The sequence below is a fragment of the Lithobates pipiens genome, unplaced genomic scaffold (genome assembly GCF_037356315.1).
Source record: "Lithobates pipiens isolate NorthernLeopardFrog02 unplaced genomic scaffold, aLitPip1_a1.2 Scaffold_23, whole genome shotgun sequence".
Lineage (NCBI taxonomy): Eukaryota > Metazoa > Chordata > Amphibia > Anura > Ranidae > Lithobates > Lithobates pipiens.
The window spans coordinates 304,678,716-304,699,100 of NW_027507785.1; the positions used below are offsets into that span (position 1 = coordinate 304,678,716).

Here is a 20,385-nt window from a genome sequence, read left to right on the forward strand (position 1 = left end):
AATGCCTATCCTAACAACCCCTCTATAACCACACAGTTGATTTGAAGGATTTTGCACAGCTTTTAATTGTCATGTATAGGTTAATGAGCTGACGGCTAGTTGAAGTCTGGCTGCAATATTAGCCCGATTACCTACTTTATTAGGCTTTCTGAGTATTTATGACAGTGCCTACCCTAACAACCTCATATAACAACAAAGTTCAAACAGATTTTGTACATTTATTGGTCATAGTTGTACATATTGTACATATTTTGTAATATTGTACATTTATTGGTCATAGTTAAGTTAATGAGCTAAAGGCTAGTCGAAGACTGGCTGCAATATCAACCAGGCAACCTACTTTATTAAGTTTTATGAGTATCCTAACAACTCCTCTGTAACACTATTGTTCATTCGAAGGACTGCACACAACTTTTCATTGTCTCATTTAAGTTATTGAGCTGAAAGATGGGTGAAGTATGCCTTCAATATTAACAAATGACCTGCTTTATTAAGTTTTATGAGTATGTATGGCAGTGTCTACCCTAACAAACCTGTAACAACCTGGGTGATATGAAGAACTGCACAACAACTTTAGTTGTCTCATATAGGTTAATGATCTGAGTGATAGGTAAAGTCTGACTGCAATAGCCAACAGAAGACCCGACTCATTAAGTTTTATAAATTTCGATAGCAGTGCCTACCTTAAAAACCCCTCTAGAACAACACGATTTAAAGGACTTAAGACAACCTTTAGTTGTCTTGTATAAGGTAATGAGCTGAGGCCTAGGGAAGTGTGGCTGCAATACCAACCAGAGAGCCTATCTATGGCAATTCCTACCTTAACCACCTCTCTGTGACAGAGATGGGAAGGCATTATCATGATACAAGGCACTTCAAACAGCCCTATCTTCATAAGTGAGGCTAATGCTGGTGGCTAAAAGGGTCAGTCCACCCAAAAAATATATATTTTCAATTTTTTAAATATATTTTCAATTTTTTTAGATTCTGGAGAGTTTAACCGGCCCTGACCGTTTCTTCAATGTCCCAGAGAGTCTGTTGGTGAGATCTCTGCACTGATTTCTTGGGTCTGCACATGTGCTGTGTCCATTATGAGCTCCCATCATTCCCGTTGGAACTTATTATTATTATTTTTAATGCAGAGCGTAACAGGAGGAGCTGGGACACACAAAGGAGAGCGGGAACACTCCAAACTCCCAGGTTGACAGTTAAAAATGATGGCATGGAGATCTCATTACGACAAGATCTATAAAAGGCCAGAGGATGACTTAGCCCTCCAGGCAAAGCCGGTGTTCTGTCAAGAAGTGCCCCCCATCGAAGAGTGCCCTGTATGCACTGCACGTGCACCGTACGGAACAGCCCAACAGCTGATTTGCCGATCAGCTGGGCTGCCGTAACCAGGGCGCATGCGCAACATTGTAGGAGGCATCTCTCAGTGGGAGATACCATTTCACAGGCACAATTTAAACCTATACAAATAGCGGGGGAGACCATGGTTCTCAGATTGTGCATTGCTGCTTCTGGAGGGCGGCTAGTGGTTGTGTTGAAGAGCTGGTGTTGTCTGTATTGCAACCCGCCCTTTCACACAGGCAAAACCAGCCATTCAACGCAGCAAACCTGCCCTGCAACACAGACAAAACTGGACCATCAGCACACTGTAAAGCCGCCTGAACAGCGAGGCACAATGTGAAAACTAGCCCCCCCCCCCCCCTGCTGCTTGTATAGGTTTTAATTGTGGCCATGAAATGGTATCTCCCATTGAGAGATGCCTTCTACGATGTCCTCTTGCGCCCTGGTCATGTCACTCCAGCTGATTGTCAAATCAGCTGAAGTGCGGCTCTGAACTGCACATGCATGGGCGCTAAACAATGGGGGGGCACTTCTCCACAGAACACCGGGACAAGGGGTGGGCAGAAGAGCCGGCTGCCCTGGACTCAGGGTGTGGGATGGGGTGTGGCAAGTTCCTTTTACTTTAAGGCTGACTGGAGTGGTGACAGTGGAGTTGCTACTTCTGCCAGCCCGGCGCTGGAAGCGGCAAGGGAGGAGGAGAGAGCCAGGAGGAGGTGCAGGCTGTGCTCTCTCCCCACCTCCACCTCATAAGCTTGCACACAATGAAGGTATCGGGCGCGCAAAGTGGCATCATTGCCCTGGGCACTGGATGATCTTGTCCCGGCACTGCCTCCAAGGTACCATTAACTCAAATATCACTTTTGGGTGGGCTGACTCTTTAAACTAGTATTGAACTCAAAAGCAATTATTTATTATTGCAAAATAAAAATTCATTTTGGACCGCAATCCATGAAGCCCCTTGTAAGGAGACGGCGGCACTCCAAATGAATGATATTCTGCAGGACTTATGATTGCTGTATATTGTGAACATTACTGTATATCCCAATAGGGGGGCATCACCCTTATTGACACATAGGTGCAAATATGCTACTGTCTCTTTTGGAGTTTTAATTGATTTTAAATGTGCATTAATAAAAAAAATAGATCTTTTTATTAATAATTAATTTTTAATTAATTAATTAATTAATTAAAAATTATTAAGTGTTGTGTGCCCCAAAATTCCACGGGCTCAGGTCCAAAATTATTATTTTTTGTTCCATACCAATAGGACGTGGCACTTGTACCTTTTAAATAAACGAGATTCCATAGTACCACCCAGTGATCTCTCATTGTTTACTCATTTTTGTGATTTATTATATTGCAGCTTACAAATTCTGAGATGTGATTTCTGCATTAGGTTTCTTTTTTTAGGCCTTTTTCTTTTATTTTCACCTGGTGATCCAGCCAATAAGTCTGTTGATTTTTAACAGAACAAGCTCTCCTGCAAATGTAGTGTTTACGATAAACCATTTACCACTGACAGGTGTGCTTGCAATGATCAACTTTTTTTTATTCATGTAAAACCTTTATCCCAAAAGAAAAAAAAAAAAAAGAAGCTAGTGTAACTGCTCAAAAAGTGTTAGCTGGGGTTTGACTTCAATTTGTTAGTGTATCTAGATCTGCTAGTACATTTAACACTCCCTTCCTCCAGACTGACAATGCGGCTGTCCAAAGGTGCCGCCTGTGCTCCTTCATCCAGAATGGGGGCACTCTAATACAAAAAGAGTCTTATTGGCCAGAACACCAGGTGAAAACAGAGGGGGGGGGGAGCATAAATCTAATGATTGGTAAGCTGCAATATTTAACATTTTGGGTTTTGGGTTTAATAACGCTTTAAAATCTTTGCACTTTCAAAGCCAAATGATTTTGGTAACAAAATGTCAGTGTGATTTTATTTTTATTTTTTTTCATTTGCTCTGTGTGTTGAAAAGGAAGTATAAAAAATAAATAACCTGTATTGTTAACTACAACATCCAATTTATGTTTGATAGAAGATTACTATAGTATATAGTATATAATATTATTATATCGTAATTAAATTATTAAAGAAACTTTTCTATTTTTCATGTTGACTTTTGTGTTATTTTTACTGTGATGCCCCAAATAATAAAACTATATTTAATAAATCCAAAGTGAGGGTTTGCATTATTTGGGGAAAATTTGCTGTTTGGGGAAATTTCATTTTGGGGGGGGGGGGGGGGGGGGGTTATTTCAGATATGCGATGGAAGCTGAAGTGTTGCTAAAAACCAGTAGCAAAATTGCAGAAAATTTGAAAAGTATCTAAAACCAAAACTTTTTATTTTTGGATAGAGCTGTGTTTCTCAACCTTTCTTTCTTTTAAAGTGGTTGTAAAGTCAATGAGTACCATTACTGCCAGCCCCTCTGTTATAACAAGGTATAATATACAATGTTAATGTTTTGTTTTTTTAAATGATGAAGCTAAATACCTTTTTTCAGAGCGCCGCTGTGCGGGCACGCGACCTCCCGCCACTCTCCTCCCCCGATCCAAGGATTACAGTGGGAGGGGCAGAGATTCCCCTCTGGCATCAGTCGGGAGGTCCGCTTGGCCCCTCTTGCTGAAGTCCTTAGATCGGGGAAGGAGACTGGCGGGATGTCATGTGACCACACAGCGGCGATGTGGAAAAAAAGGTGTTAAGCAGGATAATAAAAAAAAATGTAACACTGTTGATTACACCTTATTTAAACAAAGGGGCTGGCAGTAACGCTACTCACTGAATTTACTGCCACACGAAATAGCGGCAGGATGGGAGGGGCAGGTTTGGAGAGAGGAGAGACTCTAACACAGTGGGATGGCACATAAACTGTATCATGGATCAGCAGCCATGATTACCATGATCAGTTCACACAGGGGACACAAGAACACGCATGATCAACCATGTATTTTACAGCATAGAAAGGGACAACCGGCTTGCCAACCTCTGTCTGCAAATATACGTCGGCAGAATGTCACGGCTGGGCAAAGTAACGTACCCGTACGTCACTTTGAATTTCCCGCCGTGCACACGCGCGCGCCTGCCACGAGCTCCGTGACCAAGCCCGTGGCACCCGCGATCGTGTCACGGAGCTGAAGAACGGGGAGATGCCAATGTAAACAGCATCTTCCCGTTCTGCCTAATGACAGCACATTGATCATCTGCTCCCTGTCATCGGGAGCAGTGATCAGTGTCATGTCGCGCACAGCCCATCCCCCAGACAGTTAGAAACACTCCCCTAGGACACACTTAACCCCCGTAACCCCGCCCCTAGTGGTTAACCCCTTCACTGCCAGTGACATTTTTACAGTAATCAATGCAATGTTATAGCATTGATCGCTGTATTAATGTCAATGGTCCCAAAAATGTGTCAAAATTGTCCGATGTGTCTGCCATAATGTCGCAGTCAGGATAAAAATCACTGATCGCCGTCATTACTAGTAAAAACAAAAATTATTAATGTAGCGCCGGTACTCCTAACGAGTACGCGCTATATGTTTAAATTTAGTTTTTGCTCAAAACTGTAATGAGTTTTGGGACTATTTGTGCTAAATTGTACTTTGGCATCAGTTTGGCTGGGCTGTATAGAAGTTCTGCCAGGTCATAGGTGGGGTTGTACACCTGTGGGAGGCTGGAGAACGCAGTCTGGTTGGACGCATTGAGTACCAATCTCTATCTCGGAACCAATCAGTGGGCGTGTTTGTCTCACTGCGTAATCCGGGAAGGGGTACTGAAGTCACGTGGTTCGGGGTTCCGGTCCAGAAGTTGTTGCTGACTCCGTGGTCCTGGTCCTCCTGACCAGCCCTCAGGGGCCTTCATGGCCTGGGGTGTGAATCCATCTGTTTCCGAGTCTCAGAACTGGCTAGTTCGAGGCACAGTAACTGGAAGGAGGATTCTAAGGTGTTCCGGTGCCGTCTCGGGTTTTGGAGAGGCCCAGCAACTCTACATGCGACCAGGGGAGGACTCTTCTGTAAGAGAGCCACACACAAGGCTGGCTGCTTGGGAAGAGCCTGGAAGCAGAGCTGCTATGGACATTGATTGAATCCACAATTCTTATGGTATCGCCGGACCGGCTGAAAGATTCTAGTACAGTAAGAAAAGTTCCTACTTCTACCCTTCCAGTTGTAACTAAGTTTCCAAGTTTCCAACCAAGTCTGCGTGAGAGATTTTGAAAAGCTAGAATTACCTGTTGGCTGCTAAACCCAAAACCTAAGGATTTATCCAACAGTTAGAGTCCAGTTACGAGCGGCTGTTCCCTGGATTGTGTACATAGAGAGAGACTTTTATTGAAGTCAGCAGTTCCAAGCACCTGAGCTAAACTTTACCCTGATACCCTCTATTCCCAACTTAGAGACTGAGTTTGTTCAACCATTTTATGCAAAATAAAAATCCTGACAAGGAATTCAAGTGTCGGTCTCTACAGTTACTGGGTTATCAACCCTGGGAACCCCTAGACAAGGACAACGAGTACGAGCTGGAGGAGGTAATCGGTAAGCCCAGAAAAATTCAGCCGCTCCTTCGGGGGTCAGTGCTACATTAATAAAAATGCCATAAAACTATCCCCTATTTTGTAGATGCTATAACTTTTGCACAAACCGATCAATAAACGCTTATTGTGATTTTTTTTTTTTACCAAAAATATGTAGAAGAATACGTATCGGCGTAAACTGAGGAAAAAAAACGTTTTTTATATATTTTTGGGGGATATTTATTATAGCAAAAAAAAAAGTTTTTTTTTTTCAAAATTGTCGCTTTGTTTATAATGCAAAAAATAAAAACTACAGGGGTGATCAAATACCATCAAAAGAAAGCTCTATTTGTAGGAATAAAAGGACATCAATTTTGTTTGGGAGCCACGTTGCATGACTGCGCAATTGTCAGTTAAAGCAACGCAGTGCTGAATCGCAAAAAGTGCTCTGGTCAGGAAGGGGGTAAATACTTCCGGGGCTGAGGTGGTTAACCGCTTGCGGACCGCCACACGCACAGATACTGCAGCAGGGTGGCTGTTCTGTGCCAGATCACATACCTAGTATGTGATCTGACACTTCCAGGTCTGGCGCACGTGCCGCCGGCGAACCGCTCCCTCTGTGATTGGACACAACAGGAGCCAATCAGCGGGTCCGGCGGATGCATTGTCTGCCAGGACCCGCCAACCATTTGGGAGACCGGCAGAACGGTGATCTGCCTTTGTAAAAAAGACAGACCACCATTCTGTGAGAGGGGAATGTACTGATCCTGTGGTTCTGCTAAGCAGGAACACAGATCTTTATGTTTAATTAAACCACATCCCCCACAGTTAGTAAGCACTCCCTAGGAACACATTTAACTCTGTGATCGCCCCTGATGTTAACCCCCTCCCCCGTTAATGTCATTAGTTCAGTGACAGTGCATATTTTTTAGCACTGATCACTGTATTCGTGTCACTGGTCTCCAAAAAGCATCAAAAGTGCCATTTAGGTGCCCGCATTGTCAAAATATCGCAGTCCTGCTATGAGTCACTCATCGCCACCATTACTAGTAAAAAACAAAAAAAAAATCCATAAATATATCCCATAGTCTGTATACGCTATAACTTTTGTGCAAACCAATCAATATACACTTATGCCCTGTACACACGGTCGGACTTTCCGATGGAAAATGTGCGATCGGATCGTGTCGTCGGAAAATCCGATCGCGTGTGGGCTCCATCTGACTTTTTCCGTCGGAATTTCTGACACACAAAGTTTGAGAGCAGGATCTAAAATTTTGATTGTTTAAATTCCGATCGTGTGTAGACAATTCCGACAGACAAAGTGCCACGCATGTTCAGAATAAAAACGAAAGCTATCGGCCACTGACCTGTTTATAGTCCCGTCATACGCGTTTTACGTCACCTGTGTACGACCGTGTGTATGCAAAACAAGCTTGGACCAAAATCTGTCAGAAAAAAACAGACGGATTTTGTTTTCGGAAAGTCCGACCGTGTATATAGGGTATTATTGGGATTTTTTTTTTACCAAAAATATGTAGAAGAATACATTTTGGCCTAAATTTATGCAGAAATTAGATGTTTTTACATTTTTTTTGGATGTGTTGTATAACAGAAAGTAAAAAATATATTTTTTTTTTCAAAGTTTTCAGTCTTTTTTTGTTTATAGCTCAAAAAACAAACAAAAAAAACAAAAAAACGTAGAGGTGCTCAAATACCACCAAAAGAAAGCTCTATTTGCTTGAAAAAAAAAGGACATACATTTTATTTGGGCACAGCGTCGCACGACCGTGCAATTATCATTTAAAGTAACACAGTGCCGTATCGCAAAACATGGCCTGGTCATGAAGGGGGGGTAAACTTTTCGGAGCTGAACTGGTTGACATGCTTTAAAGCAGGGATATGGAATTAGCGGACCTCCAGCTGTTGCAAAACTACAAGTCCCATCATGCCTCTGCCTTTGGGTGTCATGCTTGTAGCTGTCAGAGTCTTGCTATGCCTCATGGGACTTGTAGTTCTGCAACAGCTGGAGGTCCGCTAATTGCATATCTCTGCTTTAAAGGAACAGGATCCTTTTTTTATTTTTATTTTTTTTATTTTTTTTAGGGTTAGGGCCGGTTCACACAGCGGGCGATGCGAGGCGACACGACTCGCCTCGCCTCGCTCCCGCAAGTCGCCCCCGTTCTGTACAATGGAACCGTTCTGAGAGGAGCGACTCGAGTCGCTCTGACTCAGAAAAAAGGTTCCTGTACTACTTCTGGGCGACTTCGGGGGCGACTTGCATTGACTTCTATACAGAAGTCCTCTGCAAGTCGCCGCTGAGCTCGCCGCAGGTCGCGGCGAGGCAAGTCGGAGACGCCTCGCCGCGCCTGCAGTGTGAACCGGCCCTTACGACCTTTTTTCAGTCAAGGCACCCTTAAAAATTCTGCACAATCTCGAGGCACCCAATTCTAAAATGTAAAAAACAAAACTAATAGTTTTACATAATGCAGCAACATCCACACACGTAAAGTAAAATATCCCCGCGCCACTAAATAGATAAAAACGACACTGCTGCCACCACTGAAAGGTTGAACCGAAAACCCCAAAGTAGAAAGTAAAAATAGATTGTGCTGCGCTGTATGATCTACACATAAATATCCATAATGAAGTGAACTAAATCAATACACAGTAAAGTGACAATATGCTATATATTAAACAACCATAACTGTGCCAATGTGCGTATGTGCATAAGTGATAAATAAACTAGAGTATCACGTTCCTCAGAGCGATGCTCTAATGAGAAGAAAAAACCTAGAAATGTCTTTATCTTCTTAGTGATAAATAAATAACATGGAATAACATAAAATATCTATAAACTGTCCTTTTCTTCTTTGTGGTGAATAATAAGAAAATGTGCAAAATTCATGAAATTCCTTCTTCTGTGCCAAGAGTCTATAAGTGCAGAAAGTGACTTCTTATCTTCAGTGCTATACATAGTGTATAAGGTGTCCCCTTACCTTCTGGCTGTAAGTTAACAGCATGTAAGTGTATGTTTGAGGGTAACGGATATGTTCCCTATGTATCCAGGTGTCCACCGACCTCCGGATCTGGCCTTTTAAATATGGTGGTGTGTGTCCGCCTTTGGAAGCCAACAGCACTCTGCCAGACGTGGCCAGTTCAGCGTGACCTCAGTGGGTGGGTGTTGAGGGTATAAAGCAGGGATATGCAATTAGTGGACCTCCAGCTGTTGCAGAACTACAAGTCCCATGAGGCACAGCAAGACTCTGACAACCAACATGTACAATTCAAAACAAGCATGAGCAGGCGAGCTCGCCGACGTCACTTCAGGTGCCTGTGCGTCCCTTCGGGACCAATCTTCCCCAATCCTTCTGAGCAAGCCTGAAGTAGTGAAACATGTCAAGGAAGGTTGGTTCCCAAGTGGAGACATTGTTGTATGCTGTCACTTTGTTGACAACTAATAAATATGGTGTAGCACCCTCTACCTAAAGGTAGGTGCTAGAATAGGATTTTTGCTAAGCTTAGGAAGTACAGGTAAATTTAGGCAGGATTATGCTGCACGCTGGGCCTGTTTCTTTTGATTTTGGGACTGGGAGTGTTCAGCGTAGTGGTGGGTGTGGTCACCTGTGCTCTGATTCAGAGATGCCTCCCCTCATTCCAGAAAGATGGTTCTGGAATAGGGGTTGGACCTGAAGTCTGAGTGGCAGGCAGCTTATGTCAGGAGAAAAGAGAAAAAGAGGGCGCACCGGCCTTGTGTATTATCCTTTGAGTATGTATTTATTGAAAACAGAAAAAAGAAAACTACTCACAAACGATCTCATAAAATCTTGCGATAAGACAGTAAAAGTAGTCATCAAATAGCAGCATCCGATACTAGACAAACGGGACCCTGATTCAGGGACTGCCAAAGGAGAGCCCACTACTGAGCTCTGAGGAAGAGGGGTTGGTCCCCTCGAAACGCGTCAGTGACTAGTGAATGGTGTGACCTCTGGAGAGTCCCGTTTGTCTAGTGTCGGATGCTGCTATTTGATGACTACTTTTACTGTCTTATCGGCAGATTTTATGAGATCATTTGTGAGTAGTTTTCTTTTTTTATGTTTTCAATAAATACATACTCAAAGGATAATGCACAAGGCCGGTGCTCCCTCTTTTTCTCTCTTTGACTTTTAGGGTCTCCCACCCTTGAGGGCAGCAAGGCCAGTGTTGATTTTTCCATAGCCGGTCTGGTGTTCCGCTTATGCACAGGAGTGTTTTCGTTTTGTTGTTGTAACAGCTTATGTCAGGAGCCCTAACCAATTATCTCTTGGTATTGGCAGGGGGCAGGCCTCTCATATAAGCTGGGGTCACATGCTGCCTCAGAGTTCTGAAGTGCAGGAAAAGACATGGAGTATTGAGTTGCTGTTCCGAGCATCCCCACGTGGGGAGGGATGGAGGAACCACTAGGAGGGAGCCTTAGATAAAGATCTTCATCTCTGAAAAAGTATCAAGCTGCTGTGACCGGGGGAACACGGGACTTGCATGCTAAAGAAGATCAGTACGGGAGAAGTAGCAGCAAAGTGGAAGAGAGTAGATCAACGTTGTGTGACTGGGAACACAGAACTGCCAAGTAGCAAAAGGTCAGTGTGAACGGAACAAGAGAAGAGAAGCTATCAAGAGTAGTGTAGAATGCTGCGGCCGGGGAACTCAGCATTGGTAGTAAAGGACTAGCAGGGAACAGTAGTCCACCTATTACCATGTGTCAGGCCATCAGGGGGAGGTACCGTGTACCTCTGGTCTGGTTAGCACATTGGTAATATCTTCCAAAAGACTGTATGGCTGTTTGATTCATTGATCCATCGGGGAGAGGCTGTGTTAGGCCTCTGGTTCTTTTATCACTGTGGCAATACCGTTATGGTCTGCAAGGTGGAATTATTCAGAGTGATCCTTTCTTGTCACAATGGAAGTGAAGAAATAGTGTTTCAATCGTTTTTGCAGAAGAAGGAAACCGGGAATATTAGATGTTCCTCAATTTTCAAGCCAAGGCTGCCAAGTAGTGTTTTGCAATACACTAAATTCTATGGGCATCTAATATCACCCCTTGTTCCACCCAAGTTGTATCCCGCAATAAACATAACAAATCTGCACAATTGACTGTTCATTGTCTTCACTGATAGATGAGGGTCTGGCGGCAGGGTGATTGGCGGATTGCTAAGTAACAAAGTGGAGAGGCCATCGCTACAATGGCAAGAGAAGCCAAAAGAGGAGGGCAGCTGATACATTTTTTTCATATTGACCTGATATGGCCATGTGGCCAGGGCCGTTTTTAAGGCAGGGCAAAAGGGGCAGCTGCCCTGGGCCCTGTCATTGTTGTGGGGCCCAAAGCAGCTGCCTCATACTTGCCAACTATCCTGGTTTAAATTCCCTCGTCTGTTGATTTTTTCGTCCTGTGCTGTGCCCTGATATCTCAGTGTGAAGTGCTACTACTAATGCTGCCCAGCTCTGCCCTATTGTTGTGTTATTATTATTATTATACAGGATTTATATAGCGCTGACAGTTTACGCAGCACTTTACAACATTAGGGCAGACATTACAATACAATTCAAGACAGGGGGAATCAGAGGGCCCTGCTCGTTAGAGCTTACAATCTAGGAGGGAGGGTCAAGTTATACAAAAGGGTAATAGCTGTGGGGGATGAGCTGATGGAGAAAATAGTGCAGTTGTTAGATGGAGGCAGGATAGCCTTCTCTGAAGAGGAAAGTTTTCAGGGATAGCCTAAAAGTGGAGACATTCTGACAGATTGGGGTAGTGAATTCCAGAGGGTGGGCGAGGCTCGGGAGTTGTGTAAAGATAACTCACCTGCAGACCCTGTGTTTACATGTACATTACCGGCATACATTTGTAAATAGAGGTGGTCCGTGGCATTGAGATGTATATCATGCCCTCCGAGGGCATATCCACAATAATCTCTAGCAACATTCAACAAGCAAAAATCATGTACTCTAACCTCTAGCAACTAATCAGTGAGCAGTAATGTGTGCTGTAACCTTTAGCAACCAGTCAGTGAGCGATAATGATACACTGTAACCTCTGGCAAACAATCGCAATAGCTGCCTGATCTGATTCAGTAAACTGATCTTGAGTCTAGCTGCTATTTATTGTATGTCTCAAGCAGGTGGAGAGCAAAACTATATTAAAGACGGCCCTGCATGTGGTCATATTAAGTCAATGATGTTACGGACATCCTTGCATCTTTATGGGCATGCAGCTGCGGGATGCGTAATCCCCTGCCCACAGCTCATTGGCCTGGTACTGACAGCTGACTTCCAGCTCATTCACACCCAAGATCCTCTTCAATTGCCAAATAAAAAACAAAATCTGGATTCAACGCTACATTGCATTAGTGTCCTCAGTACCGAGTCCAGTGGTGCAGACACATCCTGCTGGGTCTGGGTCCAATACACTCATTTTGCCCTCTTGTTAAAACAGCTCTGAGTACAGATGGGTAATATTTCAGACGACAAATAAAAGCGAATGTCTATATTTAGGATTTTGTTGTGCCGTATATGAAGAGTATCTGATTAATCTGATTACAGACTCAGCATCTGGCTGTAGGATGTTGTGTAGGAGGGCATATTGCAACGTTCAGTACAAATGTCAAGCACTCGCATATGTGTTTGGAAACTGCCACGTCATTCATGGAAGATTATCCCGTGTTTACAGAGATCTCTTCAACAATAACAGAAATAATTGAATTATTAGAACAGAGTGGGAAACAATTACATTGTGTTCATAGTACGAGCATCATTAGACCTATCCACGTTGTTTTTAGCAGTAGCAGAATGTTGTACCATGATAGCCATTAGGGATGAGCCAAACACCCCCCGGTTCGGTTCGCACCAGAACTTTCGAACGGACCCCAAATTCGTATGAACTTTAGAACCCCATTGACGTCTATGGGATTCGAACGTTCGAAATTAATAGTGCTAATTTTAACGGCTAATATGCAAGATACTGTCCTAAAAAGGGTTTGGGGACCTGGCTCCTGCCCCAGGGGACATGGGTCAATGCCTAAAATGTTTTTAAAAATGGCAGTTTTGGCGGGAGCACTGATTTTAATGATGATTAAAGTGAAAAAAAAAGTTAAATATTCCTTTAAATATGGTGCCTGGGGGGTGTCTGTAGTATGCCTGTGAAGTGCCACGTGTTTCCCATGTTTAGAACAGTCCCTGCACAAAATGACATTAAACGGAAATAACATCATTGAAAACTGCTTGCGGTTTTAATGTTATATCTGGTTCCTGCAATATGGTTGAAAATCATTGAGAAAAATGGCATGGGTAGCCCTCCCTGCCCATTACCAGCCCCTTTGGGTCTTGTACGCATATTAAGGGGAACCCCGTACCCATATTAAAAAAAGGAAATGCGTGTGGCCCCCAGGCCCTATATACTCAGAACAGCAGTATACAGCCGGTGCAAACAAGACAGGGACTGTGTAGGTTTGTTGTGTTAAGTTGAATCTGTTTGTAATTTTCAACTGGTACATTTTTAAAGTGTAGCTCCAGTCAAAAAAACTATTTTTAAGCTTTTTGGAAAACATAGGGAAGGGTTATCACCCCTGTATAATTTGTTTTGTCGTCCATCTTTTTTCATCTCACTTGCTGTTGTCTCCATCCGTTTGCAAGTAGGAGATGTTTGTAAGTTGGATGTTTGAAAGTAGGGGCCTGCCCTATATGCTCTGCAGAAATGGCGGAACAAGGTGTTGGTTTTGCTACAACATTGTAAGCCCTCAAAGTGACTCTTGGTGGGCCCTGGAGCGCCCTGCTGTGAACGATTATATCAAGAATTGTAATTACATGCCATTGTTGAACAGTGGTAGAAAAATTTACCTTTGGTGGTTGTGGTGCTGGTGCCACAACACTATAAGTCCTCACAGTTACTCTGGGTGGGCACAGGAACGGGCCCTCCTGTGAAATATTATATCAAGAATTGTAATTACATGTCCCTGTTAAACGGGGGCAGAAAAATTGGGCCTTAGGCACTGGTGCTGGTGCCATGACACGGCAACCTCTCCCATATACTCTAGTTTTATTGCAGGAATTAGCCCTGCTGCAAAGCATTGCATCAAAAACTGTAATTAAACGCCCCTGTTAAACAGGGGCAGAAAAATTGGGCTTTAGGCACTGGTGCTGGTGCCCCCACACTGCAACCTCTCCCATATACTCTAGTTTTATTGCAGGAATTAGCCCTGCTGCAAAGCATTGCATCAAAAATTGTAATTAAACGCCCCTGTTAAACAGGGGCAGAAAAATTGGGCTTTAGGCACTGGTGCTGGTGCCACCACACTGCAACCTCTCCCATATACTCTAGTTTTATTGCAGGAATTAGCCCTGCTGCAAAGCATTGCATCAAAAATTGTAATTAAACGCCCCTGTTAAACAGGGGCAGAAAAATTGGGCTTTAGGCACTGGTGCTGGTGCCACCACACTGCAACCTCTCCCATATACTCTAGTTTTATTGCAGGAATTAGCCCTGCTGCAAAGCATTGCATCAAAAATTGTAATTAAACGCCCCTGTTAAACAGGGACAGAAAAATTGGGCTTTAGGCACTGGTGCTGGTGCCACCACACTGCAACCTCTCCCATATACTCTAGTTTTATTGCAGGAATTAGCCCTGCTGCAAAGCATTGCATCAAAAATTGTACTTAAATGCCCCTGTTAAACAGGGGCAGAAAAATTGGGCCTTAGGCACTGGTGCTGGTGCCACCACACTGCAACCTCTCCCATATACTCTATTTTTATTGCAGGAATTAGCCCTGCTGCAAAGCATTGCATCAAAAATTGTAATTAAATGCCCCTGTTAAACAGGGGCAGAAAAATTGGGCTGATGGCATCACCCAGAACCAGAAATGTTCTTCCAACATATCAGCAGAGGAGGAAGAGGATAGACAATCAACATAACAGGACAGTCACTCAGCATCAGCATAGGCAGTCTTGAAGGGATGTTATATTTCAAAAAAAATTATTCGGTTACATCAGCTTCAGGTGCTTGGTAGCTGTGGGTGATCCAAGACTGATTCATCTTGATGAAGGTCAGTCGATCAACTGATTCGGTGGACAGGCGCACCCTGTGATCGGTAACAAAGCCACCAGCAGCACTGAAGGTGCGTTCCGAAAGAACGCTGGATGCAGGACAGGCCAGTAGCTCAATTGCATACTGTGCAAGCTCTGGCCAGTGATCCATCCTCAAGACCCAGTAAGCCAGAGGATTTTCGGTGGGAAAGGTGTCCAAGTCTGACCTTGCCCCTAGGTATTCCTGCACCATGTAAATCAGACGCTGGCGATGGTTGCTGGAACCGATCATACCTTGGGGCTGCCGACTAAAAAATTGTCTGAAAGCATCAGTCAGACGGCCACCTTCTCCACCGCTCCTTCTGACCGATGCCTCAGCAACACGTTGTCCAGGACCAGGAGTTTGTAACCTCCCAGTCTCTGGGAACGCGTTGCACAGACCTTTCTGCAAGGCCTCCCGGAGATGTCTCATCCTCTGCTCCCTCTGCGATGGCAAGATAAGGTCGGCAACCTTACCCTTGTACCGTGGATCAAGGAGAGTGGCCAGCCAGTAATGGTCCCTCTCCTTGATCCGAAGAATACGAGGATCCTTCCGCAGGCTTTGCAGGATCAGGGAGGCCATGCAGCATAGGTTAGCTGAGGCATTCGGTCCGGAGTCCTCTGGGTCACTAAGGACAACATGATCCGCAGCTACCTCCTCCCAGCCACGTACAAGTCCACGTGTTTCTTGGGACTGTAAATCATCCCTATAAGACTGCTGCTGCTGCTGCTGCTGCTGCTGCTGATGCTGAGTGCCAGCCTCCACCTCCATGCTGACACAATCATCCTCCTCCTCCTCTTCCTCCTCCTCTTCCTGTGTGATGGGTGGCACAGCAGGAACACTGTCTGGATAAAGGGGGCCTTGAGAGGCAAGGAAGTCCTCCTCTTCCTGCCTCTGTTCTGCCTCAAGTGCCCTGTCCATTATTCCACACAGCGTATGCTCCAAGAGGTGGACAAGAGGTACAGTGTCACTGATGCATGCACTGTCACTGCTCACCATCCTTGTGGCCTCCTCAAACGGTGACAGGACAGTGCATGCATCCCTGATCATGCCTCACTGGCGTGGTGAGAAAAAACCAAGCTCCCCTGACCCTGTCCTGGTGCCGTAGTCGCACAGGTACTCATTGATGGCCCTCTGCTGCGTGTGCAGCCGCTGCAGCATGGCCAATGTTGAGTTCCATCTGGTGGGCATGTCACATATAAGGCGGTTCTTTGGCAGGTTCAACTCCTTTTGGAGCTCAGCCAGCCGAGCACAGGCATTAAATGATCGGCGGAAATGCACACAGACTTTCCTGGCCTGCTTCAGGACATCCTGTAAGCCGGGGTACCTGCCCAAGAACCACTGCACCACCAGGTTAAGGATGTGAGCTACACAGGGCACATGGGTCAGTTGTCCCTGTTGGAGGGTGGAGAGGAGGTTGGTGCCATTGACACAAACCACCATTCCTGGCTTAAGCTGGCGTGGCGTCAACCACCTCTCGGCCTGCCCCTGCAGAGCTGACAAAACATCCGCCCCAGTGTGGCTCCTGTCCCCCAAACAAACCAGCGCAAGCACGGCATGGCATTGTTTTGCCTGCGTACTTGCGTAGCCCCTGGAACGCCTACGTAGCACCGCTGGTTCTGAGGACAGAGCACTGGAAGAGGCCATGGAGGAAGAAGAAGAGGAGGGGGTGGAGGAGAGAGGTGTGTCACAACCAATAGTAGCATTTTGGAGGCGTGGTGGCGGAACAACCTCCAACACTACTGCACCTTGTCCTGCATCCTTCCCAGCTGCCAGAAGAGTGACCCAATGGGCCGTGAAAGACAGGTAACGTCCCTGTCCATGCCTGCTGGACCATGAGTCAGCGGTAATATGCACCTTACCGCTGACCGCCCTGTCCAGCGAGGCAAGGACATTGCCTTCCACATGCCGGTAGAGAGCCGGAATCGCCTTCCATGAGAAAAAGTGGCGTTTGGGGACCTGCCACTGAGGAACCGAACATTGTACAAACTCACCGAAGGGGGCCGAGTCTACCAACTGAAAAGGCAGCAGTTGAAGTGCTAGCAATTTAGCCAAGCTAGCATTCAACCGCTGGGCATGTGGATGGCTGGGAGTGAACTTCTTTCGCCGGTCCAGCAGCTGGGGCAGGGACATTTGCCTGCTATAATCGGACATGGGTGTACTGCTATCAGAGTGCCCGGAAGCACTTGGCTGTGACACACCTAATTCTACACCTTCATTCCTCTCACAGCAGGTTTCAGAGAGGACTGAAGGTCTAGTGGGGTTGGAGATTCCAGCTGATGAGGAGCAAGGAGAGGTCCGCTTTGTTCTTTGGTGTGAGTCTTTGAGATACGCTTGCCAACGAGCTGCATGGCAGGTCAACATATGTCTGGTCAAGCATGTGGTGCCCAAGCGGCTGATGTTTTGGCCATGCGAGATACACTTGAGACATATGTTTCAAATAGCAGCGGTGCGATCTGATGCACTCGTCTCAAAAAAGGCCCACACCAAAGAACTTTTAGAATAACGCGCAGAGGCAGCGCCCTGCACAGGCGGAGCTCTGCGGTGTGATTCAGTCGGTGTGCTGCCCCTAAGCTGGCCCCCGGAGGGCATCCTGCCTCGTTGGACATGTGCCTCCTCCTCCTCCTCCTCTCTCCTACCAGGCACCCACGTGGAGTCAGTGCCCTCATCATCCCCTCCCTGTTCATCGCTGTAGCAAACCTGGCAGTATGCTGCAGCTTGTGGAACATGACTGCCAGATTGCTGTCCTTCTTGAGCATCCCCCCTCTCTGCGCTCACGCTACTGCCTTCCTCTAGCTGAGTGTCATCATCAGAGCCTACAAAACACTGGGCATCCTCCTGGAGCATGTACCCAACACTGTGCTCAGGAGACTCCTCAGGAGGACGTGGTGGGTCTAGGGAAGGAGTCACTGATGATGACATTGAGAGGAGGGAAGACGATGCGTTGGCAGCTGCTTTGCTAGTACCCTGAGACTGGGTGAGAGAGGATGAGGAGGATGAAGAGGGCTTGGTCATCCACTCTACCAAGTCATTGGCATGTTGCGGTTCAACATGTCCAGCTGCCGAAAATAAGGACAAGCATGTCCCATGGCCACGCGCTGATGACAATGCACCACGTCCACGACCAGCACTGTTGTCTCTAGACACAGAGCCTGCTTGCCCTCTTTTATCGGCTCGCGCCTGTCTGCCTCTCCTTGCTGGCCTTCCAGACATGGTAATGGCCTGAAGGGAGTTGGGTAAAACAGCAGTTGGGTAGTGTATATTGTGCTGGAGGCACACAACACCCACTAACTCCTGCAGATGCCTTTATTATAGAAACCAGAGATAAAGGGGTATACTGTAATGGAGTCACACAACACCCACTAAGCCCTGCAGATGGCTCTATTAGAGAACAGCAATAAAGGGTAGATACAGGTGTATATTGTGCTGGAGGCACAAAAAACCCACTAACTCCTGCAGATGCCTTTATTATAGAACACCAGAGATAAAGGGGTATATACAGATGTATACTGTGCTGTGCTGGAGGCACACACAACTTCCAATAACTCCTGCAGATGGCAAGTGGGCTCAAATAGAGAACAGCTATGTAGGTGGATATAGCGGTGTGTACTGGGTACAGAGCACGCAGACAGCACGCACAAGCTCCTAACACTACTGACTGCAAGCTCTATTATAAAAGATAGATCACTAGCTATATAGGTGAGGTGAATATAGCGGTGTATACTGCGGTCAGGGTACGCAGACAACAACCACTACAGAAGAGCAAGATCGAAAATCGGCCGATAACGATCGGTGTGTACTGTGTTGAAGGTACACAGTACACCCACTAACTGCTTCAGACGCCAACACACTACACAAGGCCGCCGCGCTGGCGGCCTTATATAGTGTGGGGCGTGTACTACACAGCCTGAGCTATGATTGGCCACAGGCATCCTGCCTGTGGCCAATCATGGCTCTCCTCGCTGCTGGCGCTGTGATTGGCCAAGCATGCGGGGTCACAGTGCATGCTTGGCCAATCATGAGCCAGCAATGCACTGCGATGACGCAGTGCATTGTGGGCCGTGAGCGCCACACGAATTTGGCGTGAACGGCCCATAACGTTCGGAATTCGCGAACGGGCGAACAGCCGATGTTCGAGTCGAACGTATGCTCGACTCGAACACGAAGCTCATCCCTAATAGCCATCAATTAATGCACAAAGTTTGGAGTTTTAGTGATGCCCTTTATTAGACAATTTGTATTATTAAGGACACAAGCTTTAAGGATAACTCGGATCCCTCTACCAGGCTTTATACATTGCCTTTTAAAATCAATTCATAAATAAGACCAACTATCTTTGTGCTTTGTCATCCAGGTGAATAGTAGGAGTGCAGGAAGGTAGAGGCCGCAGTATATCCACCAACCTGAAGGTGGCACTGCGCCAGTATTTCAGGCTGGTAGGAGCCCCGTGAAGACTAATTGGGGTTGGTTTATTAAAGAGGAAGTAAACCCTGATGGGTTTACTTCCTCTTTGATTCCCTGCAAAGTTAAAGTATAATGGACTACTATGCATCGCATTGTAGTCCATTATGTGTCACTTACCTGACACAGGAGCCAGCGAAGTCACCGCTGTCCCCTGTAGTCCGGCACATCCATCTTCTCGGTGGGTCTCGCAGCTCCGCCGCTGTCATTCAGCGAAGCCGCAGTGACGTCACTCGCGGCATATCGCCATTGACCGCGGCGCGCTCAGTGCACCGCTGTCTACGGTGCTTGTCTTTCGGCAAATATCTCCTAAACCGTGTAGGTTTAGGAGATATTAAACCTCGATGTAAGCGAGTCGCGCTCCTTTGTTAACATTTGTTGTCAAAGACCACTTTTTGCGATTCGGCACTGCGTCGCTTTAACTGACAATTGCGCGGTCATGCGACGTGGCTTCCAAACAAAATTGGCGTCCTTTTTTTCCCCACAAATAGACCTTTCTTTTGGTGGTATTTGATCACCCCTGCGGTTTTTATTTTTTGCGCTATAAACAAAAATAGAGCGTCAATTTTGAAAAATACACATTATTTTTTACTTTTTGTTATAATAAATATCCCCCAAAAATATCTAAAAAAAATGTTTTTTCCCTCAGTTTAGGCCGATACGTATTCTTCTACATATTTTTGGTAAAAAAAATCACAATAAGTGATTATTGATTGGTTTGCACAAAAGTTATAGCGTTTACAAAATAGGGGATAGTTTTATGGCATTTTTTATTAATTTTTTTTTTTTACTAGTAATGGCGGTGATCAGCGATTTTTATTGTGACTGCGACATTATGGCGGACACATTGGACATTTTTGGGACCATTGTCATTTATACAGCAATCAGTGCTATACAAATGCACTGATTCCTGTGTAAATTACACTGGCAGCGAAGGGGTTAATCAGGGGGTGGCAGTGTAGGGGTTAAGTGTTCCTAGGGGCG

At 45.6% G+C, this 20,385-nt stretch overlaps 1 protein-coding gene across 2 annotated transcripts in view; it reads left to right on the top strand.

Annotated features, from left to right (window-relative positions):
* Positions 1-1,710, top strand: part of LOC143926585 (uncharacterized) — a 170,828-nt gene extending 169,118 nt beyond the window's left edge. Inside the window, exon 17 of one of the 2 annotated variants that reach the window (XR_013262099.1) lies at positions 985-1,710. The gene's annotated coding sequence lies outside the window, so the exon portion shown is untranslated. The remainder of the gene's footprint in view (positions 1-984) is intronic. The other variant, XM_077450464.1, reaches the window with a different exon arrangement.
* Positions 1,711-20,385: the final 18,675 nt, after the last annotated feature.